The sequence below is a fragment of the Ammospiza nelsoni genome, chromosome 7, assembly GCF_027579445.1.
Source record: "Ammospiza nelsoni isolate bAmmNel1 chromosome 7, bAmmNel1.pri, whole genome shotgun sequence".
In the NCBI taxonomy this organism is placed as follows: Eukaryota; Metazoa; Chordata; class Aves; order Passeriformes; family Passerellidae; genus Ammospiza; species Ammospiza nelsoni.
In genome coordinates, this window is record NC_080639.1 from 2655056 (window position 1) to 2682990 (window position 27935).

The following is a 27935-nucleotide window of genomic DNA, read 5'->3' on the forward strand; positions in this document are numbered from 1 at the left end:
ACATGTGTGCTCAGATGGGCAACGTCCATCCAGATCTCAGCCAGGGACTTGCTGGATGCTTCACAAACCACCCGAGCTGAACATTTGGGGTATTCAGTGTAGGATGTAGGATGGCTGGGAAGCCTCCAAAGCAGGGCCATGTTTTGAAGTGCTGCTCTGCAGCTCCTTCTCCCTTCCAGGCCCTTGCAAAGTTGCATCCCGGATTCAAAGAGTGTCTGGGATTGATGAGAAAAGGAATATATGTGCATTTATGTGTGTATTTATGGGTTTGTGAACCTGCCTGTGCACAAGAACATCTATCACTTCTTTAAAAAACATTTACAATCCGTCTTCTCTACATGTTGACTTCATAAAAAACTTGTAAAAGTGTTCGTTTTCCTTTGGGTGGGTAAAAACCTGGGGATTTCAAGATCTTGATGCACTTTGACTTTTTGAATCAGCTTGGCCACTTTAAAACTCGTGCAGAGAGCCGTTGATGCTTCTAAAAAAGTGAAATATCCCTGATATTTAAAAAAAAAAGAGATAGAAAAGGTGAAAACCAACGAGGAAACCTTTTTTCATTGTTTTACCAGCTCTGGCTGGGAAGGCATTTGGGTTTCACAAGTTCAGACTTTATACCACGTTACACCTGAAACTTCAGCAAATCCTGAAATTCAACAGCTTTCCTGGATCCTGGCATCTCCCTGGCCCTGGCTGCAGTCCAGCAGAGCACTCAAACACCAGCTTACATTTCAGCAGCGCTCAAGAACCAATTTCAAATTAGGCTGCCCTTAAGTGCTTGGCCCAAAGAGGAGGAGCGGGGATTACTCGCATTCCAGGAGTTAATCGTGTGCTTAAGGTGCTTTCCTGGATTCGGGGTTGGAACAATGGAGAAATAACGGGGCTGTCTTTGGGTAGCTTTTTCGGGGTGGGGGGAATAAAATTATGTAAAAAAGAAAAAATTAAACATTGGGAATAATGGATGTCCTCTGCTTGTTCTGTTGCCAGCCGCCTGAAAGGACTTTTATCCAACTCTGTCCTGATCCCAGAAAGGGTGGGAAGGATGATGCAGGAGGGAGGAAGGACTTCTGGGCTCCTTCCTGATTATTTTACCTGGCTCCCCTCTTAAAGGAGCCCCTCTGCTCTGGAGCCATGCTGGGAGAGCTGGGGGTGCTCACCTGGAGAAGAGAAGGATCCAGGGACACCTCAGAGCCCCTTCCAGGGCCTGAAGGCGCTCCAGGAGAGCTGGAGAGGAGCTTGGAAAAAGGGATAGAGGGACAGGACACAGGGAATGTTTTTTAACTGATAGAGGGCAGGGATAGATGGGATATTGGGAATTAGGAATTGTTCCCTAGCAGGGTGGAGAGGTTCTGGCACAGGGTGCCCAGAGCAGCTGTGGCTGCCCCTGGATCCCTGGAAGTGCCCAAGGCCAGGCTGGATGGGGCTTGGAGCAGCCTGGGACAGTGGAAGGTGTCCCTGCCCATGGCAGGGGGTAGAACTGGATGGGCTTTGAGGTCTCCTCCAGCCCAAACCATTCTGGGACCCTTTGACTCCATGTCCCCATGGTTGGACTCTTCTCCCACCTCCAGACTCAGCGCCATCCATAGGTTCCCTCGGGGAAGATCCAACCCTGCATCCCAAGCTGTGCTCCTGCACACCACGAGCCTTTCCTGGGCAAGGCAAACCAGATGCCTCTGCCTGTGACCAGAGGACCCTGGCCCGTGTGGCTGTGACACAAAAATGCAACGATCTCAGGAAATAAAGCATTCTCGCTTTGGAGGAAAATGTCGATCAATGTCAACTCCCTCGTGGCCAGAGGATGGTGGAGACTGGGCTCAGAGGCAGAGTCCCAGGCCTGCTAACCCTCCTGGATTTTTGGGATGGCTGTGGTGAGTATCACCCTCTCTGCCTCATTCCTACCATCCCTGAGCAGTCACAGCTCTCAACCACATTTCCCCAAAATGTCTGTCAGTGCCACTTACCAATGAAGTCTTGAATTGTCCTTTTTTCCCCCTGGTGTATCAGCTCTTCCATCCACTGAGGAATCCAGATGGAAGGGGGTGCTGATATGTGGAAAAAACTCTAGGCCCCAAAGAGTTAAAATGTCCAGAGGGTATCCTCCAATCCCATGTCTTCGTTGTGCCATCGTTTGGGAATCTGGCTCAATATCTGCTCCTTCACTCAAGCACTCAGGGAGCTTTGGAGCAGGTAAAACTAAGCCAAATTCCCCCAATCCTGTGTAAGTGTTACTAAAAAAATACCCCTGAATTAGGTCCCACATTCCTGTGATCCTTGTAGTGCTGAGCAGGGAGGAATAGCTTTTGATAACAGCCCTGGATTTGGTGGTGTGGCGAGATTTATTTCCTGATCTTTTGCCCATCAAACCTTTTTTTCTGATCTTAATTGTCAATCACATCGTATGATTTCTCCAGAGGAATGAAAATAGCAGCTATTTGTCTTGAAAATCCTGGCTTTGATGTCAGAATTCCAGGAAATAAAACACCTTTATAGTTATGGGATCCAGACCTGTCCGGCCGGGATGCATTTCCATCAGGACTCGCGCGCGCGGTTGTTGGCGCGGGGTTTGAGGGGATTCACGGTGGGATTTCCTCAGCACTAGAGGTTCTTTCCTAGGACTAAACCAGCCCTTCTGCTGAACCTGACCTGGACCGAGCTCCCAGGGTGCTGGGATCCAGCCTGAACACATCCAGCCCTTGCTGTGCTGGCGAAATTTTGGCTTGGGCATCCAGAGCTGCCCACACGTTGGCTGTGGGAGGGAATTGTCCCAGACCCACCATCCCAGGCCACCCTTGGATCAAGGCTTGGCCAAAACCAGCCCCCTCTCCAATCCTCCACATGGCAGCATCAGTGAATCCCTTCCAGCTGAGCCCTTGGACAAGGAAAAACCTCCCTTTTTCCAGCTCCATCCTTTGGATTGACTCTTCATGCCACCAGCTCAGCCAACCATCCTTGCACAGCACATCCACCCCATCTGGAAAAGTTATTTGTAAGAAAGGCCAGTTATCCTTTTTTTTTTTTTCTTTTTGTGAAGATCAGGAAAATGAGGGAAAGGCTAATGAATAAAAATTTGGTCACTCCAGCCTCATTATTTTCCCCATCATTTTTAAGGAGTTTTGTAGATTTTTGGCTGCAGACTGGGGGGTTAAATGTGTGCCATGACTTGGGGGAAGGATCTTTCTTGGTGTTTCTCCTAAAAACTGCTTCCCAAGCACTTTGGCTGGGTGGGAGTATGGATATGCCACAGTCAGGGCACATCTGTGTGTGTGTATATTTATATATATATATGTATATATATAACACATTCAGGGCACATCTCTGTGTGTGTATGTATGTGTATATATATATATATATATATATATATATATATATATATATAAAATCCATAACACCCACTGCTACCTGCTGGCCTTTCTCCTTCTGCAGCCAAGCCTGCAAGCTCCCATGATCCCCTCCAAGGTGTCACTCACAGTTTCTGAACTCTTGCTTTCTCTAATTTCCAGTCTTTCCACCCATCTTTTCTTCAGACATCTCTCCTTCCACCCAAAACTTTGGGGTTTTTCCATGGTTCTCCCCCACAGCTCGCCCCAGCGCTGTGTTGTGGCTGACTTGGCTGTGAATCCAATTTTCCCTGTTTTTCCTTCGAGCTCTCACAGCTCCAGCACCTACCCTTAAAAAAAAAACATTATTATTTGCAGGACAAATTCCCCTCCCTGGCTTGGCAGCATGGATCACCTTTCCTCCCTTCCTTCCCCAAATCCTCCTGTGCCTTCTCAAATTCTCAGGATTCCTTTTTTTTTTTCCTTCCATTCCACCAGCAATTAATCAATCAACCTGGCAATTTGGGACCAATCTAAGAGCAATTATAATAATAATAAAAAAAAGAGAAGTAGCTGAAGGAATCCCTCTCCATGATGGAAAACCATCTCCATCCTCAAACCAGTCCGGCAAAAACCACAGGATGGGTTGGGTTGGGACGGACCTTAAAAATCATCTCATTCCAACCTCCCGGCCATGGGACACCTTCAGGAAAGTGAGGGGTAAGAGAATTGGCTCCTCTTTTCCAAATTTTAGGCTTCAGAGCCTGAAGGGGCTGCTCACCAGCTCTACTAGAGGCACGAAGAGAGAAGTTGATGGGGTTGCAGCTTGATGGGGTCGCAAAGCCTCCAACCAGGAGCAGCTTCCAAATCCCATCCCAAACCCCCATACCAGGTACCTCTGCTGCTTCCAGCATGTGCTGGTTCCCCCTCACCAGCCTCTGGCAGGAGCCACCAGGACAATCTGGAAATGCCCCACTGGGGCTTGGTGCCACCTGGGATAGCGGAAGGTGTCCCTGCCCATGGCAGTGGGGTGGAATGGGCTGTAGGGTCCCTTCCAACCCAAAACATTCCATGATTCCCTGATCTTGGCTTGCCCAAGGCTGGCTCTGTGGCAGAGCACAGCACCCCATGGTGGTGAAGCAGCTCCGGAAAACAGGGACTTTTTTCCCCCTGAAACTTTATTTTCACACAGGGCTCTGCTGATTTACACCTCCTGCCAAAAAGATCTCCTTCTCTCCCTCCAGCCAAGCTGGAGACTGGAATGCCTGGGAAGGTGATTAATTATTAGTTGAAAAGAAAAGGCAAACCCACAACTTGTGTTTTCCTGTGCTGCCTCAGCCTGGGAAAACACTTTTGAGCATGGAAGGGGTATTTGGGTGTCTCCCTCCTGCAGCCAGCACTGGAAAATCCTTCAGCACCTCACCTTGATACAATTCACACAAATTCAAAGGGACCTTTCCCAGGTGAGCCCTTGGCTATTTGAGAACCTACCAGATCAGGTAAATCCTGGATAGGATCCCTTTCTGGAGAGAGATAGTGGTTCAGGACTCAGCTCTCCCATGGGTGCCCAGGTAGCTCAGCTTTTTGGGCTCCCATTTGTCACAAAAATGTGAAAGTTTGATCCTCAAGCTGGGCAACCATGGTTTTCTCGCTCTCAGGCAACTGTTTTTACTCTGAAGGGAATTTCCCACTCAGTACCAATAGCTTGAAAGCAGAGGGGGAAAATAACTCCACAAATTTGGAAGCCTTGGGTACAATTTTGAAAAATGTGCTGTGCCCCAGAGCTTGGGTCCAGCCCATTGCAGAGGGATGAGCCAAGCACCAGGATGGAGCAGGATGCTCTTGGAAATGAGGGCACTGCAGGTTCAGAGCCTGAGGCCAGGCATGAGGCTAAAACACAGAACACAACAACCACTTTAACCTCAAAGAGTGAGGAGATTAAATGCTGTGCTCGCAGCTGCGCGAGGAGCGATGCCAGCATTTGAAATCTGGGAATAATTGATCCAGGTTTCCAGAATCAGAGCGGGGTGGAGAGGAGGAGGAGGAGAGAGGCTGGGATTGAGAGGTTGCTGTAAAAAATTGCTAATCAGCAAGCTTTGAACATCTGCAGGATGCTCCTGGCCTGCCCTTCTCTGCCACCAGCGCTTCCAGACCAGCCAGGATGATGCCAGAGAAGCCGAGGATGCATCTGATAAAGCTTTAACAAAAATCTAACACTTCCCAACAGCCAATCAACCTTCCAGGGGCTGTGGTGGGAAAAGAACCTAAATTAGGCAAAGAGCAAAATAATGGGAAACAGGAGATCAGAGTTTCCAGCACAGACCTGGTCCCAAAAAGGAGTTAAAAGCTTTGTCCTCCTCAGCAGGACATCCTCTCCAGCCCCTTGGAGGCTTGTAAACAGCTGATGGAGAGGGGGCTTCAGACCAGAGTAGCAGGAAAATTGAGAAATATCGAAGAAATTCTTATTTTTTTTCTCCTCCAGGAAGCACTATCTGCTTGTTCTCAACAGATTTGCTGAAAATGAAACTGTTTTACATGAAAGATTTTTAAAGAGGGGCTCTGCACACCTGACATTTACTGCTTCCAAATTGCTGAGATGTTCCATTTTTAATTTAAAATTTAATTTAAAAAATAATTTTAAAAATAATTATTCCTTGGTGTCTTTAGAATGTGAGGTAATCTGATTTTTACTGGAGATGATGTATAAAAAAATTAGATGAAGCAACAGAATTGATCTGAAAGAGGCTTTTTTCCCCCTGCAGATTTCAGCTGGCGGTTTGGGTCAAACTTTAATTCAACTTGACGTTGATACCACATCAGAATATAATTTTTTTTTTCTTGCTGTTGTTTACTCCTTTGTTCCCTAAAACAGCTTCAGAGGCTGGAAGGCTGTTTTCTGCTCAGTCTTCTCTGGGGTCTAGCTATCATTTCCATCACAGCCCCCCATAAATCCGCGAATCCAACTTTAATCTTTAAACTTTTTTCACAGATCAGCATTTATGAACCCTCAGCAAAGAGCCCCTGGGCCTGGACAGGAACAATCCAGCCTGGAAGTCGAGCACCCTGTTGAGCTGCATCTCGTGGTACCTTTTCCATCACTTTGGTTGGGCTTTTGGAGAACACGTCAATTTAATTTGGCTTGGGAACCCCTCACATGCATGAGCTCTGCAGGGGACATCTGGTTTGCTGCACATCCAGTTCCTTGGTAGTTCTGCAGGAAATCTTTGGCAAATGAATCCCAGAGCTCTCCTCTCCTTGGTCTGGAATCTGAGGGTGGATTTTCAGAAAAGTGAACCTCATCTTGTGCAGAGAAATCTGACTCAAACTCATCCACCTGACTTTGGCTCCAAACTGGCCAAGAATCCATTTTGTTTCCTTGGGATGCCATTCAGCTGGTATTTCTCCCCAGAAGTGATCCCTCTGCTAGGCAGAATCCTGAGAGTAAATTTGATCCGACATTGATTCTCTCAGCACATCTGGCAAGGAACACGTGATTTTATTCAGTTTTCCACTTGGGAGTTCGAATTTGGCCACTGGGAGAGATCTCTGATCCTGATGGTTCCTTGATGAAGCTCGTGAGCAAGGGAGACAGCCTTGGAAGGGATAGCCTGGATGTTTTGGAAGGTGGTGGGAGACACATCTTGTCCCCAGGGTGGGCCAGGAGCTCCCTGGGAAGCGTGAGGGTGGAAGGAGATGTGCTGGATGCGTGGGGCTTCTCCTTGGCTGCAGTAAATGTTGCTGCTGCCCTGGGTGGAAAAGCTGCTGCTGTGGGATTTGGGAGGAGGGGAGCACTTTGGCACAGCTGTAGGGTGTGATGGAGATGGTGCAGTGCAGGATGGGCTGTCATTTAATATAAACTTGTGTCCCTGAGAAGAGCCAGAGCAAATTAAGTGGGTTCCAAAAATTAAGAGCATTCCCAAAATTAAGTGGGTTTTCACTTCCAAATGAAGCCATTATTCCCTAGCCAGGAGCTGCCTTCATCCCTTTGTGGAGGTGTTCACAACCAGAGCTCAGGAACGGATGAGGAGACCCAAATGAATCAACAAACTCCCTCAGGAGGGCTGTTCCAGACTGCAAGGCAAGATGGATTCCATTACCATCTGTATGGCAGTTGTCTCCTGTTCATTGGGCAGTTTTCCTTATCTCTTCCAAAATCACTCCTCCCTAGGAGGGGACATTGCTGATAACAGACTATTGAATGTCACTGCATGGCTGATAAGAACTAGAACATCCCATTGGGAGATGTGAGCCCAGAGGGAGGAGCCAAGCATTGCTACCCGGATATAATCCAGAGGTTTGTGAGACACCAGCACGGCTTTCTCCACGGGATTCCCCAGAGGAACAGCAGCTGCCTCTCCTTCCACTGGATCTTCAGAGGAAGAATACATCCTTCTCTACAGATCCCCCTGCTCCAACAGAACCACCCCTGACACTGCAGGAGGGCTGCAGCCACATTTCCAATGGGACTGCCACCAACACCCTGACCCACAGGGTGTCAGGCTGGGTTCTGACTCTGTCAGTGTTGTTCTAGTGTACTGCATTGTTTATTTAATCCTTTTATTTTCTTCCCTATTAAAGAACTGTTATTTCCTGCTCCCATATTTTTTACCTGAGAGCCCCTTAATTTAAAATTTATAGCACTTGGGAGGGATGGGGAGGGTTTACATTCTCCATTTCAGGGGAGGCTCCTGCCTTCCTTAATAAACTCCTGTCTTTCCAAACCGAGACAAGGGCCCAGGTGAGTTCCCTGTCAGCTGGATCCCAGCATATCCCAGATTTATCTCAGATAATCACCACAGTAAGCAGTGGAAACGAGCCCAGGCACGGCCCAGCATGGGCCCTGCTCTAAACCTGCTGTGCTCAAGCAGGTTGGGACAGAAAACAAGCTAGTATATCCCACTTATGGGCAAGGGAAACAAGGCATTAAAATAATCCAATTGAAGGTGCCCTTGCTTGTGGCTTCATGAACTTTAAAGGTCGCTTCCAACCCAAACGGTTCCATGCTGGAAAAAGAGTTGGTGCTTCTCCAACTTTCAGGCTTCTCCTCCTTTCAGGCCTGGAAATTCAATGTGAAACTTTAAATGCGATGTGTTCTGCATAACAAACAAGGGATTTGTTTGAGTTTTTGGTGTTTTTATTTTTTTCCCCACAATTAGGAAAACCCAAATCTGACGTTTCCTTTCCCTTTTCCGGTTTATTTCCTCAGCAGCCAAGCCACAAGATCAGAGCAGAGACACTCACTGGGCAGGTGGAGCTGGAGAATATCCACACAATTTAACAGCTCCCCACTTGAAGCCCAATAAAACCCAAGGGGAAGGAAAAATATTCCGTTTTTTAAAGGCATGTGGTGAGTTTCAGCAGCCACCTCTTACTGAGCTTGTTTCCAATTACTGTGAGGTGTCCAGAAGCCAGGGAAAAGCAGCAGTGATCTCCTGTGAGAGCTGTCATTATTTTGCTGGGTACAGATGAAAAAAACCTGGACCAAACCAGCATCCAGTGCCAGCATCCCTTCTCCAGATCACCTGGAAGCTCAGCACAGGAGGATGGAGCACCAATGGAGCATCCAGCTCCTGGGAAGGGTCTGGATTTGCCCAGGGCAATGGGGATTACCCCCAGGTCTGCCTGCCTGACCCCTCAGCAGCAGCTGCTGTGCCGGGATGCTGCCTGAATGCTGACATGTTAACAGCACCACGGTCCCTGCCCGGCACACGATCCAGCGCGAGGGAATAGCAGGATGCATTAATGTCATTCCAGATAACGATATTCCGCTCAGAGCAGGCTTCTGGCACCACATGTCCCCCTGCGAGAGAACTCTATCCCTATCGCTCCAGCGCTGGCTCCCGGCTTGAAAGGAATCGGTTTGGGCCATTAAAATGACTTGTGAAATGTGGGATAGTTAGCCAGTAATTAGGACCACATTTCATTCCCCTGCCTGCCCGGAGCTCCGCTCACCTTCAGCTTTGCCTTTTGCTCACCAACACCAGCACAATTTTTATTTTTTTTTATTTTGGGATCATTCCTCCCCTCCATCCCCCTCCCCTCTTTGCTCAGCTGGTGTTTTTCACCTGCAGCATCTATTTTGTAAGGGAAAAAAAAAAAGAAAGGAGCTGGGTTTGAAGGGGTACTGGGGTGCTGGAGAAGATTTCCCCATTTTCCATCTCCTGTGCAATGGTGGCACCCCTCTGCCCCTACCACCTACGGGATAACAACAGCTGGAAGGATTATCCAGGAGTCTGGAGGATCCTTGAGACTGGATCCACAAGAGATCCCTCAAGGAATCTTGTGCATCCTTGAGACTGGATCCACAAAAAAAATCCCTCAAGGAATCTGGAGGATCCTTGAGAACGGCTCCACAAGAAATCCCTCAAAGAATTTTGCAGATCCTAGAGGTGGATTCCTGAGGTTTTTGCAACTCCATCTTTCCCTCACTGCAGCAGAAACCCACATTAAAGATTTTCATCCCTGTCTTTCCTGTCCTTACCTCTGGAACACCTCTGAGCCTTCACAAGGATGATTTCTGGGCAGAGAGCTCTGAGGGATGTGCTCCTCACCAGCATTCCCTTTCTCCCTCCTGCCCCTGAAGCATGGATTCCTTATGGACACCAGATGAGGACACCAAGTCCCAGGAGCACCTGGCTGAAGCCACGGAGCAATCAGCTGGGAATGAGTCACGCCAGCAGCCCAATCCCAGGAATCCCGGCCAGATCCCTCTGCACAGGACAGAAATAGATTGTAATTGACAGATGACAGGCTCTGGCCAAGTCCTGGTGCTTCAGAAGGGGGGATGCAGGGATAAAGGCTATTATTATCCCTGTTATTTTTTATTTGGGAAGCGCTCCTACTGCCTCAAGCGCTCCCAGGATTGCCGGCAAGAGCCTTCCTGTCCTTGGAACACGGGATTTCTGGGATCCAAGGGTGTGACTGGAGATGAGCTATGAGCTGTGGGGTGGATGTGCTAACAACCTTTGGCAGGAAAGAGAGGACTGGACCAGCACTTCATCCCAGCTGGAGATGTTCCAGGGCCAAGGAATTGCCACGCCAAGGAGCGGCTGGGAAGTGAGAATCGGACAAAGCGGCGGAAGCCAGGGTGAAACATCTCACAAAGGGTATTTATTTAAATATGTAATTATTTAAATATTTACATTTTATATTTTAATATTTAAATATTTTACATTCATATTTTATTTATATAATTTTTTTATTTTATTATTTATATTTTATTTTAATATTTAAATATTGGGAACATTGGAGCGTCGGGCCAGGTAGGTGCACCTGGAGCCTCCTGGAAGGCAGGGAAAGCTGTCCCACACTGCAGGAACGTGAGGGATGGGACAGCTCATCCTGTGACCTTCTGCTCTGTGGTCACCAGGCACGGGGAGCTGGGTGCTGCCCTCTAAATCGCTGCTTGGGAAGTTGTATTCTCCTGCAGGAATCTCACTGCTGAAAACATGGAAAATGTGACCCCGGCACAACCTAAAAATGAACAGCGCAGGAGATATTTTTAGGAATCGCATAATCTGGGGTTTTGCCCAAGTCTTGGGTTTGGAGAGACTCTCCATGGGGAGGAGGACAGATAAGGGGCCTTCCCAGCTCCTGGGATGAGTATCCCTGGTATCTCCTGGCTCCTCAGCAGTGGTGGTGGCATGTCTAGACACTCTGGGAAGCATTCAATCAGGACAAGGAGGAATGGATCCCGCTGTTAGGAACAATGCAAGAGGAACAAATCAGCCCCATTTTATTCCCTGCAGCTGTCTTTTTAAAGGACTATTAGGTCACTGAAAGTTTTAGTTATAGCAAAAAATAACTCAGGAAAAAAAAAAAGAGAAAAGAAAGAAAACCCAAAAAAAAACCCAGAAAAAAAAAATTGGAAATGAAGCTGTATATATTTTTGGGAAATTGCTTTTTTTATTTTAATAGGTTTCCCTTTCAACTCTCTTCCAGCTGATTTTTTTTTCCTTCTTTGAGCCCTATGATTATTAATGGCTGTAGCACTAATGTGCTTGGAAAAAGCTCATTGGAGACCATGCTTTTTGGATTATAAAATATCTGAAAGATATTTTTCTTTTCTTCAGCCAACTATCGCCCGGCTTTCCCAAGCAGACATTATTCCATGCCACAGCATTGGATACAACTGGAGCCCAATTGGCTTTGAAGGTGAGTGGGAAAAGCCTGTTGCAATGCGGTAATTGCTCCTACCACGGAGCATTCCCAATGTCCATGTCTGGTCCTGGAGGACTCGCTCCCACTCATTTTCTGGTGTTACTAAACAACCCAAATTGGGTTGGCTATTTCATTTTTTTTTTATTTTGCAAGTGGAATCCTGGAGTTGTGGAAAGAGCCGCGGACAGACATGGATGTGGTTTGTCTGTGTTGTGGTGGCAGAGATTTCCTGGCCTTGCAGGAGCCCTGTGGGGTTCCCAGCAGGGGCAGAGGGGTCAGCCAGGCCTGGAGGAACGCGGGGCTGGTTCCAGACCAAGGAGCTCCAGAGAGAGAAGCCACAGCCAACACAGACTCAAACCACTAGGGCAGTGATGGGTGGTTCATGAGCACCCAAATTAGACATCCTGCTGGAACCCTGGATGCTGAGAATTTCAGACTTTCTGTGCTGGCAGGCTCTGACCCCCAAGAGAGCACTACATTTGACCTGAGGCTGTGGAGAAGGCTTCCAAAATTGAATGTTAGAACTAAAATTATGGGTGTGGAGTTTGAATAGAAGTGTGTAACATCACAAGGTTGAAAATTTAGAGTTTCAGGGTTTAGAATATAACAATATATATAAAGCAAGATGGAGGTTCTAGGGCAGTGGCTGGTCCTTCTTCTTCGTTTTCTTCTTCTCCTTCTTCATTTTCTTCTTCTCCTTCTTCATCTTCTCCTTCTTCTTCGCCACCTTCTTCTTCTCCTTCTTCCCCTTCTCCTTCTTCTTCACCTTCTTCTCCTACTTCTTCACCTTCTTCTCCTACTTCTTCTCCATGGCTTTGGGTGGTTTTGTGTAATTGGATAAAAAAGTCCCCATTGCAGCCATGGGTGGTTGGTTATTTGGTTAAAAGTGAAAATAATTTAGGTGTCATTTCTTAACTGGACAGTTTATCCTTTAAAGGCCTTATAGAGAGAGAGATGGGGCTCCGTTTTTAGTTTGTTGAAGTGCTGCAGAACTGAGGGTTTGTGAGACAGAGATAAGGGTTTGTGACAGAGATAAGAACTAATAAACATCTGAGTCCCAACAAGAAATTCCATCTCACACATTTAATCCCAGCCCTGGCAAGAAGAAGTTAAGACACCACAACATCGATCTGCTTCCCTGGGGTTATATTCCAGCCCAGCAGTGCCTGCCTGGAATATCCAGCTCCAGCTCCAGTGGAGGTATTCCCTGTGCCTCCAAAGCAGGAGATTCACACCTGAGCACACTGCAGGTCAATGCTATCAAACAGCACCGCCTCCATTTTCACCAAAGGAAACTCAAACCACCCCAATTCCCGCCCATGCTGGGACACCCTCAGTGATCCAGAGGCAGATTCCCATTGTTACAGCTGTCAAGAGGAGATGCCTGGGAAAGGAGCTCAGTAAACAGAGAGAGAATGAACAAAGGCAGCTGTTTCCTGGCAGAGCTCGTGGATTTTAGCCAGCTCCCACCTCGGAGCCAAACCCTGGGGAGCTGTGGATGTGCTGTGACCAGTGCCTGCCTAAGTGGCTCCTCCTGTGCCAGCCTGGTGCCACTGGAAGAGGGATGTGGATCTCCCAATCCTAGCAACTGTGGCCACACTGTGCCTCTCAGGTGGCCTCCTGGCCCTTCAGGGTGTGACAATCAGCACCAGGGTCTGATGGGGACAATGCTCCAGGAGCTGGTCTCAAGGTCCTGCTCAAGCAAAGGGAAACAGGAGTTCCCCTGCTTGATCTCCAGCCCTGCCATTTGCAATTTGTCATTGCCCCTCAACTCGACAGAGAGAGAATTCCATACAGATTTTGATGCAAAACAGTGAAATTGAAGTTTTCTTCCCAAAGAAAAAGCGGAATGTTCAGCTTTGTAATAGGACTGCTCCTGTTTAAAATGCTGAAAACATGGAGGATGAGCAGAAACAGCAACACCAGAGTGCTTGGAGTGCTCTTCTTTTCCATAGAACTTTTTAGCACCCACCAGCTTCCTCTTGGAAGCAGATTGGAGAAATCCGGGAGTCCTTTACAAGGAGAGGAAGGGGACAGAGCAGCAGATGTTGGTGATTCCTTGACCTTTCTGATGATCCCTTCTCACAGTGGGCATGTACAAGGACAAGGTAATCCCCCCCCAGCTCCACACAGACACCGAATCCATGGCTCTGGAATCTAGGGAGAGCAGGGATAGGCAGACCTAGGGAATGAGTGCAGGTTCATCTCCCAGGGGTTTCCCACGATGACTGTTTAACCAATATTTCCCGTCTATCTCCCATTTTCTCGTGACCCTGCTAAGTTCAACCCTCCACTAAAAATAACCTCTGTCTTTTATTGCTGGGAAAGGATCCCAGCCTTCACAGAAACAGGGTTTCTAATCTTCACAGAGGCAGATGCTGGAATACCCCAAAAGCTCAGAAACTGGCAGGCAAAATTAATGAGACTTTCCCACTTATTGTTAAAAAAAAGTCTCCTGTGAGTTTATAGCAGCTGCAGATCCAGAGGCCTTTTTCATTCTCCAAATAAACTGCACTTTCCATGGCTTTGGGTTGGCTGTGTAGTGGTATGAACTTCAGGAACAGGAACTGATGAGATCTTTGGCAGATATATCCAAAAGAAGTGGGCAGAGACCCCAGCCCTGCTCCGTGTGCTCTGGTTTTAGGTTGTTTAAAACACACAAATCTCCTGAGTTCCATGTTAAAGCAGAGGGAAGGAGCTGTGGCTTCTTCCAGAGCAGCCCCTCATGAGCTCCACAGCCTGCAGACATCATCAGGAGAGGGCAATTAGCATCCTGCTGCCCAGGGGAGATGTGGAAGCCATCCAGGCCTTGGCAGCCAATTCCTGGGATTTCTTATAGGATCTCTGGAATGGCAAACCCTCAGCCAGAACACCCCTGGAGACGCTCAGAACAAAGCAGCCCTGTTCCAAAATTGGGGATTTGGGAACTGGGAATTTCATCCATTGAGGCCTTCCCTTCCTCGACAACTTGGTGTGTTTTGCCAGAGGGCAAAAAAAAGGGAAAACAACCAAATTCCAGAGCAGGGACACGGCACGACAGCTTGGGGTCAGTCCTTGGTTTTGCTGGGAAATTCCAGGAGGGAAATCCCAACTGTTTCCCAGCTATGGAAAATGGCTGGTGGTGACTGTTGCACAGGGCATGAGGCCAGACAGGCTGTGGGGTCAGGGGTCTTCAAAAGTATTTTCTTGGACTTCTGCTTCCAAGACCAGCAAGGCTGGAGTAACTCCACCCTTTGGAGGAACATTTTGGGAATAGTCTCTTCCCTGGGATGTTAAAGGGAGGAAGAACCCAGAAGGAACAGAAAGGATCAGTCCAGTGCCATGTGAGGAGTGTGGGGCAAAGCCAAGGGAAGGGCTGAGTCTTGCCAAATCTTGCCTGCCTTCCTTCCTTCCTTCCTTCCTTCCTTCCTTCCTTCCTTCCTTCCTTCCTTCCTTCCTTCCTTCCTGGAGTCCTTCCTGGAGTCCTTCCTGGAGTCCTTCCTTCCTGGAGTCCTTCCTTCCTTCCTTCCTGGAGTCCTTCCTTCCTGGAGTCCTTCCTGGAGTCCTTCCTTCCTGGAGTCCTGGAGTCCTTCCTGGAGTCCTGGAGTCCTTCCTTCCTGGAGTCCTTCCTTCCTTCCTGAAGTCCTGGAGTCCTTCCTTCCTGGAGTCCTTCCTTCCTGAAGTCATTCCTGGAGTCCTTCTTTTCTGGAGGCCTTCCTCCCTTCCTTCATGGAGTCCTTCCTTCCTGAAGTCCTGGAGTCCTTCCTTCCTGGATTCCTTCCTTCCTGAAGTCGTTCCTGGAGTCCTTCTTTCCTGGAGGCCTTCCTTCCTTCCTTCCTGGAGTCCTTCCTTCCTTCCTGGAGTCCTTCCTTCCTGGAGTCCTGGAGTGCTTCTTTCCTGGAGTCCTTCCTTCCTGAAGTCCTTCCTGGAGTCCTTCCTGGAGTCCTTCCTTCCCGCAGAGAGGTTAACAGGGAGAAGCTATTTTTAGCTCTGAAGAAGCAGTTGGATCACCCTGTGTTATGGCAACAGATCCTGTTATTCCTGGTTTCCCCTGCTCCTTTCAGTGCATCGGAGCCATCGGGGCTCCCGTCCAGCTCGCAGCAAACTCACAAAAACCTCTGGATTTTGGGACTGCTTTGCTGCATGGCTGCTAGGAACATTACAGGCAGAGAGGAAAGGCCCCTCAAGGACTCCCAGAAGGAAGGAGGGGGACTCCAACCTGAGGAGAAACCTCTGGAGAAGCCACCCCTGAGAGCTGGAGTGGGGAGGGCAGAGCAGAGGGCATCTGGAGGTCCCTTCCATCCCGTGGGGTGAACATCAGCACCATCAGCTCGCCCAGCCCGGAGTGTGGGGCTCCAGAACCATGAAATGCTGCCTGGTTTGGCTCCAGAGCAATAAATCTCCCCTCCCAGAAGTTACTCTGCACTTGGAGCAGGTCTGCAGGAGCGTTTGCCAAGGTTCAGACAAGAGAAAACGCTCAAACCAGGTTTGCTGTGTCTTTGGGGGGGTTCACTGCAGAGTCCATGAGCGTGGACAGGACATCTCCTTCCTGCTGTGGGACAGCAATTCCTGCGTTTCTCCTGGAAAAATCACAGAATAAAACATCCAGGGGAAATTCACAGCTCCAGTTCCCTCTCTGACACCCATGCCAGCACAGAAGCTCTGTCAATGCACACAGAAAGGATATCAGGGATCCTCCTGCAGGAAAATCATATTTTCCACTCTGCAATTGCACTGGACCTGAAGAAGTGGCCAGGGATCCTGGACAAAGCAGGGCCACGTTCCCCAATTTGTCCCAGTAAAACCTCATGACTCCCTATTTTGTTATTTTATTTTGCTTGAGCCAGCATCATTTGTAGCATTTGGACTGCAAAAAAAACCACAAACCTCCCAAACCCCAGGAGAATGCTTCTTTTGATAGTAGATTGGATTTCAGCACTTTTAGGACAAGGTAATACCATTTCAAAACACGCCAGTTTAGGGTTTTTTTCCCCTAAGAAATGTGAACAGAAAAACAAGTCAACCTGCTCTGTTTGATCTGTGCTTTAAATTTTACTGAGGAAAACAGAACCATTCTGGAGGAAGCAACCAGAGAAATTTGGAGGGAGCTGGCCAACAAACAGGGGAAAAGAAAAAAAAACCAGCAGTGATCACTGAGCTCTTCAGCACGAAAACATCAGCAACTGATGGCTCATTCCAGCTCTTCTTTGTCTTCCTATCTCAGATTCCAGTTGGAGGGAAGGAAGGCTGGGACAACTTGAAATTCCAAATGAGGCTCCAGAGCAATTGTCAAGTAAAGAAACCCAGTATTTTCTATAGATGTGTTTGAACTGATGTGACATAAAGATGATTTGAAATGCTGGAAACTTGAACAGGAGCCGAAACTATTGCAAAATACTTATTTTCAGGTCTTTGTGTTAAATCAATCACTCTGTTTGCTTTTCTGAAGCAGGGAGGGGCTTAGGACAAGGATCTCCAGAGAGCTTCTCTCTTTCTCCTTCGCCTTCACGCAGCTCTGGAGAGGAATTGTGGATTATCAGGGCTGCTCCCAACCTCCCTGCTCTTTTGGAATGTGCAGCCATGCCTTTGGATCAGCACCATTCCCAGCACAAAAGTTGCTCTTTGCCTCCAGGGCATGGAGGTGCTCCCAAGAGCAGATCCCCAAATAAAGGAGAAGAGATGGGGCTGCACTTTGCCTGAGCAAAGCTGAAGCATATTCTGAATTTATTTGAAACCCATCCAATCAAAAGAATTAAATATTCCCCCTATCAGCTTAAACTGACCAAAATGAAGTGTTTCATTTCAGGTTTGTCTCCCCTCAACCCATCAAAATAAAATAGGGAGAAGAAAAATAGATGTAAAAGGAGAACACGGAGAGTTTTCAGCACATTTCTTCTCCATGGGAAACAGCAACTCTGTGAAGTGGCAAGTTTCCTTGGAAAAATCTGTCTCATCAGCACTTCTCCACTGTGTGCAACCTCCAAAAAACCCATTGCCCTGACCTGGGGGCTTCCTGGGATTTATGGCTCTTGTATCTGCCCCTAAATCAAGCTCCCTGCTCAGAGGGTGTTTTCCAAAAACACAGCACAGGGAACAACGTGATGGATGGACATCCTTGGGCATCAGGAGGCTGAGATCCTGCCATACCTAAACCAAGACTGGAGCAGCTGCTGAGCCATCCCATCCCATCCCATCCCATCCCATCCCATCCCATCCCATCCCATCCCATCCCATCCCATCCCATCCCATCCCATCTGTAGGAGCCTGAATGAGGGATGTGGGACTCCAGGAGCTCTCCAAAATGCAGTTTATTCCATCCAAGATGTCACAGCAATCCAGGGTTGTGGGTGACAGAGCTGTGCCTACAGCTGTCAGCTCCTGCTGCAGGCAGGCCTGGAGACCCTTTGGTTTTGGTTACAATGCATTTTATACTTTTCTTTTGGTTACAATCCATTATATACTTTTCTTTGCTGAGCATCTTCATGCAGTAGAACCAATCTATACCTTAAATTTTACCTATAGCCTATCATAACTACTGTAATCACCATATTCCTGTTACTGTTCTCCAATCACTAAAAGTCAGTGCGTTACAGTTTAAGCTAGAAGTTGTTTTTCAGTTTTCTTGCGGTGGAAAATTCTGAGACCTTTTTCTACTTGCAACATTTGCTGACTTGTTTGCATGGGTTATCTTTCTGCTTGGTAAAAACATCTTCTTGTTTGGGGTGGGTTTATCCTTTGCTCTAAGCCATAAAAACCCCTTCTAACTAACACACCCTTTGGCTCCTTGGTTACCCAGTAAGACTGGCTCAGCAATTCTTTTCTTCTGTATCAAAACTTGCTTTCATTTCTATTCCTTCATCATATTCTACATTCAAAAATCTTTCTGCTAAGCATACATATCTGTGAGACTTGCTTGTCAAACTTTCATCCTTCCCAACATCCATCCCATCCCATCCCATCCCATTCCATCCCATTCCATTCCATCCCTGCATTTCTGTGATAACACTTGAACGTGCAGACATCCATCACAGGTGCATTTCTGTGAGTGAGTGCATAAAATCTGATTATCTACAGCCAGGAAAAGCCTCATTTTTATGGAATGGTGCTGCCTAGCAGGTGATATTCCATAGAGGTGCAGCAGGGCTCCCACAGCCCTGGGATTTTCCCTGCTCCACAGGTCCACAGGCTGAGTGCTGAAGTGCAGCCCTCTGAGCCAAGCCAGCAGCACAAGGGGGATCCTGGAAAAGAGGAAGAAAACCTGAGGAACGTTCCTGTTTCCTGCCTGCCCACTTCAGCCTCCAGCACCCCTTGAATGCTTCTCCCATCCCTGCAGGGCAGTGATCAGCCCCGTGTTCTCTGCAGAGAGCTGAGAGGTTGAATCAGATTTCCAGGGTCTGTTTTATAGGAGAATTGCTAAACTCCTTCACTAAGGGGTGCTGCAGGGACAGACAGGGAGGAGGAGGAGGTGAGAGAGGGAGTCAGTCAGCACTCACCCACCGAGTTATCTTTCCTCTCCTGGAGAAAGGGAAACAAGCCCTGGCCAGGCCTTTCCTGGTGCTGCAGCTTGCCAGGGATTGTGCAATGGGATGTCAGGCAGGCTCGGGGTGCAGTGCAAGCCCACGTGTTTGTTTCTGAGCAGGAACCCAAGCAAATCCAGCCGTGACCACTCGGGGAGCTGAATCAAACCCACCAGCTGAAAACCTCTTGCAACAGCAAAAAGGTTCTTCTCTGTTTCTTCTCCTAAAGAACCTGGATGAAATGTTTTTAATAAAACACTCCTTCCTTCCTTTCCTTCTTTCCTTTTTTTTTTTTTTTCTTCTTTTAATACTTATATATATCAAAGTCCAAATAAATCTTTGCCATAATCGGAAGAATGCAGAGAACTGTAAAAGTTTAGAAGGGGTCACTCCTGAGCAGCCCCGGCTCCATAAAGTGCAGTTTGATGTCCTGTGCTTTATGGCTGTACAAAGCCCAGCTCTTCTGCCCTGAGATTGGCTGTTAATGTTGTAATGATGTTTAACTGCTGACAAATGAATCACAGGTGGGGAGACAAGGACTCCTTAAGTAAAAAAACCTGCCACTTTTATTTGGTTGCTTTTTTGTTTTTCTGTTTAGTTGTTTCAATGTTTCTCTTTAGTTCCCTCAAGCAAACAGATTAGGGAACATCCCAGCCTGTCAAGAAATATCTGTTTGTAAAATACACCAAAAAATATCACCACATCCCTTTGATGCATCCATCACACGCTGGAGAGGGCAGAGAGGGGTTTTCCTTCACTTGCAGTGTGGCTTCTTTTTATTTTTTGCCACTAATTACGGAATTTCTCATTAAAATAATAAGAAGCACAGCTGGCTGAGGTTCCAGCATGTGTTTTCACTTGGGGAAACCAATGGGAACCATATCCTTCCTTCCTGGAGTCCTTCCTTCCTGGAGTCCTTCCTTCCTTCCTGGAGTCCTTCCTTCCTTCCTTCCTGGAGTCCTTCCTTCCTTCCTTCCTGAAGTCCTTCCTTCCTTTCTGGAGCCCTTCCTTCCTTCCTGGAGCCCTTCCTTTCTGGAGTCCTTCCTTCCTTTCTTCCTGGAGTCCTTCCTTCCTTCCTTCCTGAAGTCCTTCCTTCCTTTCTGGAGCCCTTCCTTCCTTCCTGGAGCCCTTCCTTTCTGGAGTCCTTCCTTCCTTCCTTCCTGGAGTTCTTTCTTCCTTTCTGGAGCCCTTCCTTCCTTTCTGGAGTCCTTCCTTCCTGGAGTCCTTCCTTCCCTCCCTCCCCTGCTTCAGCACCACCAAGGCCAAGTGTGGGGAGAAGGACCCTTTCCCCAAACCAAAACCCACCTCACACCTGCTTTTTAAAATTCACCCCATTCCCCAGATTTTGGATCTGTTTTTCAATGTCTTAGGCCTTCCTCCCCTCCTCTTCCTCTCCCTCCATGTGTGGGTTTTGTTTTTTTTCCCCATGGAAAAGGGAACTCACGCAGCCCTGGGTATTTATAAACTCCCCCTCCAAGGCCGGAGCGTCAGGAACAATCACTTCCCTCCAGTTCGCAGGAACACTCCGAGTGCCCCGAAACATATTTTCGACATAACTCACCACTTTGAAGAGCTTTCCAAGCTTTTGTTCCTGTTTATTGACAGGAAGTTGTTTTTCATGGCTCCACGTCGGGAGGGGGAGTGATGCAGGGCTTGCCAAGTGGGGTTTGCTGTGCCCTGCAAATCCCAACCCCACATTCCTGCCTGCCCCCAGGCACCCACCACCTAACCCCTCTGGTGTGTGCCAAGGGGGATAAAAACACCACCAAGGCTTAAAAAGGGGGAAATTGGAGGCAGGATGGGTGTGGTCAGGTGAGAGGGGAGCAGGAAGTTCTGGTACCCATCATGGATAAAGAGAGGGGGTTTCGAGGCACTGCTGGCCCTAGAGAGCAGGGGTGAGGCACAAAGCCCCCCATTTCTCCTCCTGGAGAAGGGGCCAGCACAGGGGGATCATCCCTTCCAGGAATTGTGGCTCGTGGGGAAGCTATGACGGTGTTCACAGGGGTCATACGATGAGGGAAGAGATGAGGATCTGACTCCATGTTTCAGAAGGCAGATTTATTATTTTATGATATATATTACATTAAAACTATACTAAAAGAATAGAAGAAAGGATTTCATCACAAGGCTAGCTAAGAATAGAAAAAGAAAGAATGATAACAAAGGTTTGTGGCTGGGCTTTCTGTCCGAGCCAACTGACTGTGATTGGCCATTAATTACAAATATCTAATATGGGTTAATCAAAGATCTACTTATTGCATTCCATAGCAGCAGATAATCAATGTTTACATTTTGTTCCTGAAGCTTCTCAGCTTCTCAGGAGGAAAAATCCTAAGGAAATGATTTTTCATAAAAGATGTCTGCGACAGAAGGGGGGAGCAGGGAAAAGGGAGCAGGGAAAAGGGAGCAGGGAAAAGGTAACAGGGAAAAGGGAGCAGGGAAAAGGGAGCAGGGAAGGGGGAGGTGGCTGACTCCCCCTGTGGTGGCAGGACAGGGCTCTCCATGCCAGCCCTGGGCCAGAGCTCTTCAGGGTGACCACTGAGGCTGGGCCTGACTGTTATGGACTGAGTGCCTGGGGTCCTTGCTCTGGGGACACCTCTGGATTCCACTGAGCCCCAATAATTCTGATTTCTTGGCTTGTTGCTACACCGTGCAGTGTGATGTTATTGCCTGGAATGCTCTGTTAACTCCCTTTTTACTGAGACCATGTGTTCCCCTCCTTTCATCCCAGTTGTGTGTCAAGAGCTGTTTCCCTGAGGATGGTCAAGGGAATATGATTCTAATATTACTGGAGATGATATAAAAGGTTTTATAGACCCTGCTCCACATTTGAACTGAGAGGCCAGAGCCCAGCCACCAGGGCCTTAGTCAGGCATTTGAACTGCATGTTTTGGGAGGCCACTGAGGTAAAAAGGCACTTGCTGGTTGTCTTGGTTTGGAAAGAGAGGAGTCTGCTAAGGAAGGCAGGAGAATGTAAATGAAATGGAGAATGTAAACCTTCCCCACCCCTCCCAATTGCTATAAATTTTAAATTAAGGGGCTCTCAGGCAAAAATATGGGAGCAGAAATAACAGTTCCTTAAGAGGGAAATGGAAAAAATTAAAAGGATAAAATAAACAATGCAGTACACCAGAACAACAGTGACAGAGTCAGAACCCAGCCTGACACCCTGTGGGTCAGGCTGTTGGTGGCAGTCCCATTGGAAATGTGGCTGCAGCCCTCCTGCAGTGTCAGGGGTGGTTCTGTTGGAGCAAGGGGGTCTGTAGAGAAGGATGTATTCTTCCTCTGAAGATCCAGTGGAAGGAGAGGCAGCTGCTGTTCCTCTGGGGAATCCCGTGGAGAAAGCCGTGCTGGTGTCCCAAACACCTCTGGATTATATCTGGGTAGCAATGCTTGGCTCCTCCCTCTGGGCTCACATCTCCCAATGGGATGTTCTAGTTCTTATCAGCCATGCAGTGACATTCAATAGTCTGTTATCAGCAATGTCCCCTCCCAGGGAGGTGTGAATGTGGTCACTCAGAGAGAGAGATAAAGCAAACTGCTCTCTTGACAAAAGTAATCTGCCAAATAGATGGGAATGGAAAACATCTTGCATTGCAATCTTCAACACTAGTTTACAGAGGACAGCCAGTTTGAAGGGGAAAAATGTTCCCCAGCTTTCTCCACAGGATTCCCAGAGGAACAGCAGCTGCCTCTCCTTCCACTGGATCTCCAGAGGAAGAATACATCCTTCTCTACAGATCCCCTTGCTCCAACAGAACCACCCCTGACACTGCAGGAGGGCTGCAACCACATTTCCAATGGGACTGCCACCAACAGCCTGACCCACAGGGTGTCAGGCTGGGTTCTGACTCTGTCAGTGTTGTTCTGGTGTACTGCATTGTTTATTTCATCCTTTTATTTTCTTTTCCCCATTAAAGAACTGTTATTTCCTGCTCCCATATTTTTGCCTGAGAGCCCCTTAATTTAAAATTTATAGCAATTGGAAGGGGTGGGGAGGGTTTACATTCTCCATTTCAGGGGAGGCTCCTGCCTTCCTTAGCAGACTCCTGGCTTTCCAAACCAAGACACCCAGGGATAGCAGAGCACAGGGATTTGTTCTCTCCACTGGTTCCTCTGGCTCACCCCAGCACTTCCAGGGCCATTTCTGCCTCAGTTCTGCACCTAGACTCTGTGCCTTATCCACCACTTCAGCTCCTGTGAGGAAACAGACTCTGCACATCCAGCCCTGCTGCAGAAACATTTCTGTGTGTACCAAAAACCTGTTTTCTTGTTAAGGCACCTCTTTATGTGTTTTGCAGCAGAGCAGGCCCAGTGTGCAGAAAGAAGGCACAGCAGCAGCAGCAGGCAGAGTTTCCCAGCCCTGCTGAGCTTTTATGAGCCCTTCCATAATGGCATTTCCAACACTTGGGCCGTGGCTGCAGCGACAGCTGACACCCCATCCATCACAATCTGCTCTCTGCTCAGGAAAGCTGCTTTATTTACTGCAGGTGATGGCCTCTGCGTGGGACAAACTGCCTGGAAATTCCAATTTTGTCTGGGCAGCAGGCAGGCTCTCAGTGCCTGACACCAGGTTCATCCCTGGGGCTGGATGAACCATGTTCATCTTGGTGCTCTCTTGGAATGGAATGGAATGAAGGGGTTTGGGTTGCAAAGAGACCTTTAAAGATCATCTGCCATGGGCAGGGACACCTTCCACTGTCTCAGGTGGCTCCAAGCCCCATCCAGCCTGGCCTTGGGCACTGCCAGGGATCCAGGGGCAGCCACAGCTGCTCTGGGCAATGCCAGGGCCTGCCCACCCTGCCAGGGAACAATTCCTAATTCCCAATATCCCATCCAGCCCTGCCCTCCGGCACTGGGAGCCATTCCCTGTGTTCTGTCCCTCCATCCCTTGTCCCCAGTCCCTCTCCAGCTCTCCTGGAGCCCCTTTAGGCTCTGAGCTCTCCCTGGAGCCTTCTCCTCTCCAGGTGAGCACCCCCAGCTCTCCCAGCCTGGCTCCAGAGCAGAGGGGCTCCAGCCCTTGGATCAACAACTTCTGCTGGCACACTTTCTGGAGTTCCAGAACTTTTTCTGGAGTTCCACACTTTCTGGAGTTCCAGAGCTTTCCTTGGGGTCTTTGTCATCCCTGTGTTGTTGTTTTGTGGGTAAGAAGCAAAGATTTCTTCCTCACCAAAGACAGCTGTGAATTTCCTGCTCAATCAGCACAATTTTCTCTCGTGGTGACTGCAGATGGGTGAGGCAAGGTGGCAGCTGGAGGGAGAAAAGCAGGAGGTGACCAGGAGGGAGATGAGGTAGAATCTCCTTACTCAGGCACCCCTGGGACAAAGAGAAATGGGTGACACCCAACCTGTCCTTTCCCACACACAAAACAATGAAAATACCTCTGCTCATCAGCTCACCTGGCTCTCCTCACCTTAAAAAGGATGGCAGGAAAGCTCTGGAGCTGCAGGGAGAGCTGGGGTGAGTGAAATGGGTGAAATGTTTGCCTGGGTGAGGCACTTTGTTCACAGCTTCAGCCAAGAAATAGAATGGAGTTCCACAAAGCACAGCCAGGCTCCAAAGCAGGACAAACACCTCTCCTGGAGATCTCCCAAAGACCCAAGAGTCCAATACTGGGCAGAACTGCCCAGACCAGAGCTCAGTATCCCAAATTCCTGCTTTCCACACTCACATTTAAGAAATGGTCTCTCAGTTTGAAACTGAGAGTCCAGTTTGGAAGATTTTCAAACCTTTGAAAAACCTTTGAGGACCTGGCAAAAATTTCTGCCCATGTCTGGCAGTTTGGCCAGATCCACCTGGAAAAGAATTCCCTGTGGGAAGAGATTCCCTCTGCTTCACCCCAGCTCCAGCAGGTCATGGAGAGTCTGTTGGGAATGAAACCTCGGATTTGGAATCCATCCATCCATCCATCCATCCATCCATCCATCCATCCATCATCCATCCATCCATCCATCCATCCATCCATCCATCCATCCATCCATCATCCATCCATCCATCCATCCATCCATCCATCCATCCATCCATCATCCATCCATTCATCCATCATCCATCCATCCATCCATCCATTCATCCATCATCCATCCATCCATTGTCTGTCCATCCATCCATCCATCCATCCATTCATCCATTCATCCATTCATCCATCATCCATCCATCCATTGTCTGTCCATCCATCCATCCATCCATCCATCCATCCATCCATCCATCCATTCATCCATCATCCATCCAGCAGCCTCTGGAGATGAGCTGAAGGATCCCTTGGGCCTGGCCAGCACAGCTCCCTTCCATTTGACATTCTGGGATCCCTGCTGGGATTTCATGGCACAGGATCTTTCCTTGGGCCCCACTCGGCTCCTCGAAGGTGTGATTTCCTTCCCTGGATCATCACTGGGCAGACCCTGGTTCTGCTTTCAGGCTGTTTTCCCTTGCATTCTCCCCTCCCCTCTTGCTGGAGCTCTTTTCCCATCTGCAAAATCCAGGTGATGCTCTAAAACTCCAAACTCCAGGTAATGCTCCAAAACTCCAAAATCCAGGTGATGCTCCAAAACCCAGGTAATGCATCAAAATCCAGGTGATGCTCCAAAACTCCAAAATCCAGGTGATGTTTCAAACTCTAGGTGATGCTCCAAAACCCCTTTACAGCTTCCTGGCTTTCCTGGACGAGGAGCCCCCCCCAGGCATTCCTGTTCCCCAGGAGGGGTTCAGGACCTGCTGCTCCACACTTTGGGAACACCAGGAAGGGTTTCAGCCAGCCCAGGGTTGAGCCCAGTCTGTCTGCAAGGCTCCAGCTCGTGCTCTGCCTCCCATCCAACAGGAAAATGGGATTCAGTGGGAATGGTTGGCAGAGGAGCCACTTCTCCTTCATGGGGGGAAAGGAAAAATAAAGGGAGGGCTGGGGAGGGCTGCAGGGATCTGGGATGCACACAGGGATCTGGGATGTGTGCAGGGATCAGGGATGCACACAGGGATCAGGGATGCACACAGGGATCTGGGATGTTTGCAGGGATCAGGGATGTGTGTAGGGATGTGGGATGCACACAGGGATGCACACAGGGATCAGGGATGCACTCTGGGATGGGATGCAGGGATCAGGGATGCACACAGGCGTCAGGGATGCACACAGGGATATGGGATGTGTGCAGGGATGTGGGATGCACACAGGGATGTGGGATTCACTCTGGGATGGGATGCAGGGATCAGGGATGCACACAGGGATCAGGGATGCACTCTGGGATGGGATGCAGGGATCAGGGATGCACACAGCACGTGCAGCAGGCACAGGAGCACGGGAATGCTGGCAATGATTGCTCTGCTGTGTTTATTTTTTAGGCAAAATCCTGACCTGGAGATGATCAGCATTGTTGCAGCATGAAGGGGATTTTCCCATTTCTCCTTTTGGGATGGACATGCAAATTCTGAGGCTGAAATTGGGATTTTATGCTTCTGAAGGCTTGGGACTTCTTTTAGGGAATCAAACTACGTCCAATCCCTCCAGAGGTGAATAAATGAGGCCAGATACTTTTATTTTTTGTAATTAGTGCCAGGAAAAAATGACACTGTGCTTCAGAACTGTGTGCATTGAAAGATTAAATTGGTTTTTTTTTTTTTTTGTTTTGTTGTTCTCAGGTGCAGCCCTGAGGTGGTGGGGGGAGCATCCTCATGTTGATCTGTTAAAAACATCATCCAAATCTAATGTACTGCAGCAAACAGGCCAGGGAGATGAAGGAAACCACATTAAAAACATGATGAAAGTTGCCTCGAGGCTCCTTATGTCACACTTGGGCTCTGGGCACTTGGGATTTTTTTATTTCTTCCCTTTTTTCTCCCTTTAATAAACCCAAACTTGGCATTCTTTGCACACACACGCAGAGGTGCAAGCCAAGGGGACACTAAAAGCTCACAGGCAAGGGGGATTCGGGTTCCTTGGCTCCCATTGGAATTTCTGAGGCCTTGCAACAGATGACCTGCCTCCTTGGGTGGAAAAAAAGCAATTTTCATTCTAAATAAGCAGGTAAAAATTGGTCCAGACCAATCTGGATCATTTCTGTTGACCCCAGAGTCGCTTGGCATCACCTGGTGCCTTCATCCAAAGAGAGGAAAGGGTTGACCCTGTGAATCCTAGGGGTGTGAGAAAGAGGCAAAATCCCCCAAATTAATTATTTTTACCCCATTCTGAGCTCCCTGAAGCAAGCAGAGAGATAAACAAAACTCACACATGGTTTATTTTTGGGTCATTCCACTCCCAAACTGATTTTTGCGGTGATGGTTTCCTTCCCTGAGCTGAGACACCAACAACCCCACAGCCCTGCATCCTGCAGGTGGAACTGCTGAGGCAGGGAGGAAGAGGAAGGAAGGAAGGAAGTGTCGGAAGGAAGTGTCAGAAGGAAGTGTCGGAAGGAAGTGTCAGAAGGAAGTGTCGGAAGGAAGTGTCGGAAGGAAGTGTCGGAAGGAAGTGTCAGAAGGAAGGAAGGGTCGGAAGGAAGGAAGGAAGTGTCGGAAGGAAGGAAGTGTCGGAAGGAAGGAAGTGTCGGAAGGAAGGAAGTGTCGGAAGGAAGGAAGGAAGGAAGGAAGGAAGGAAGGAAGGAAGGAAGGAAGGAAGGAAGGAAGGAAGGAAGGAAGGAAGTGTCGGAAGGAAGGAAGGAAGTGTCGGAAGGAAGTGTCGGAAGGAAGTGTCGGAAGGAAGTGTCGGAAGGAAGTGTCGGAAGGAAGTGTCAGAAGGAAGTGTCGAAGGAAGGAAGGAAGGAAGGAAGGAAGGAAGGAAGGAAGGAAGGAAGGAAGGAAGGAAGGAAGGAAGGAAGGAAGGAGGGGGGGAAAAGTGGAGGCTGCACATCTGCTCTGTGACTAATGCAGGCCGTGGCACACCCATTTTGGTCCCTATTTTTATTGCTAACATTCCTCCCCAGAATGTCAGAAACACTTTTTTCACCACCACCCCCCTTCCCTCTCCCTCTCCCTCTCCCTC

General features: G+C 48.4%; 1 long non-coding RNA gene across 1 annotated transcript; it reads left to right on the top strand.

The window, feature by feature from the left end:
* The first annotated feature begins 10244 nt into the window (after positions 1-10244).
* LOC132075260 (uncharacterized) lies at positions 10245-26728 on the top strand. Its single transcript, XR_009418754.1, has 4 exons — positions 10245-10423; positions 11390-11471; positions 26303-26470; positions 26600-26728. It is a non-coding gene; the product is annotated as an uncharacterized LOC132075260 (long non-coding RNA).
* The last annotated feature ends 1207 nt before the right edge of the window (positions 26729-27935 follow it).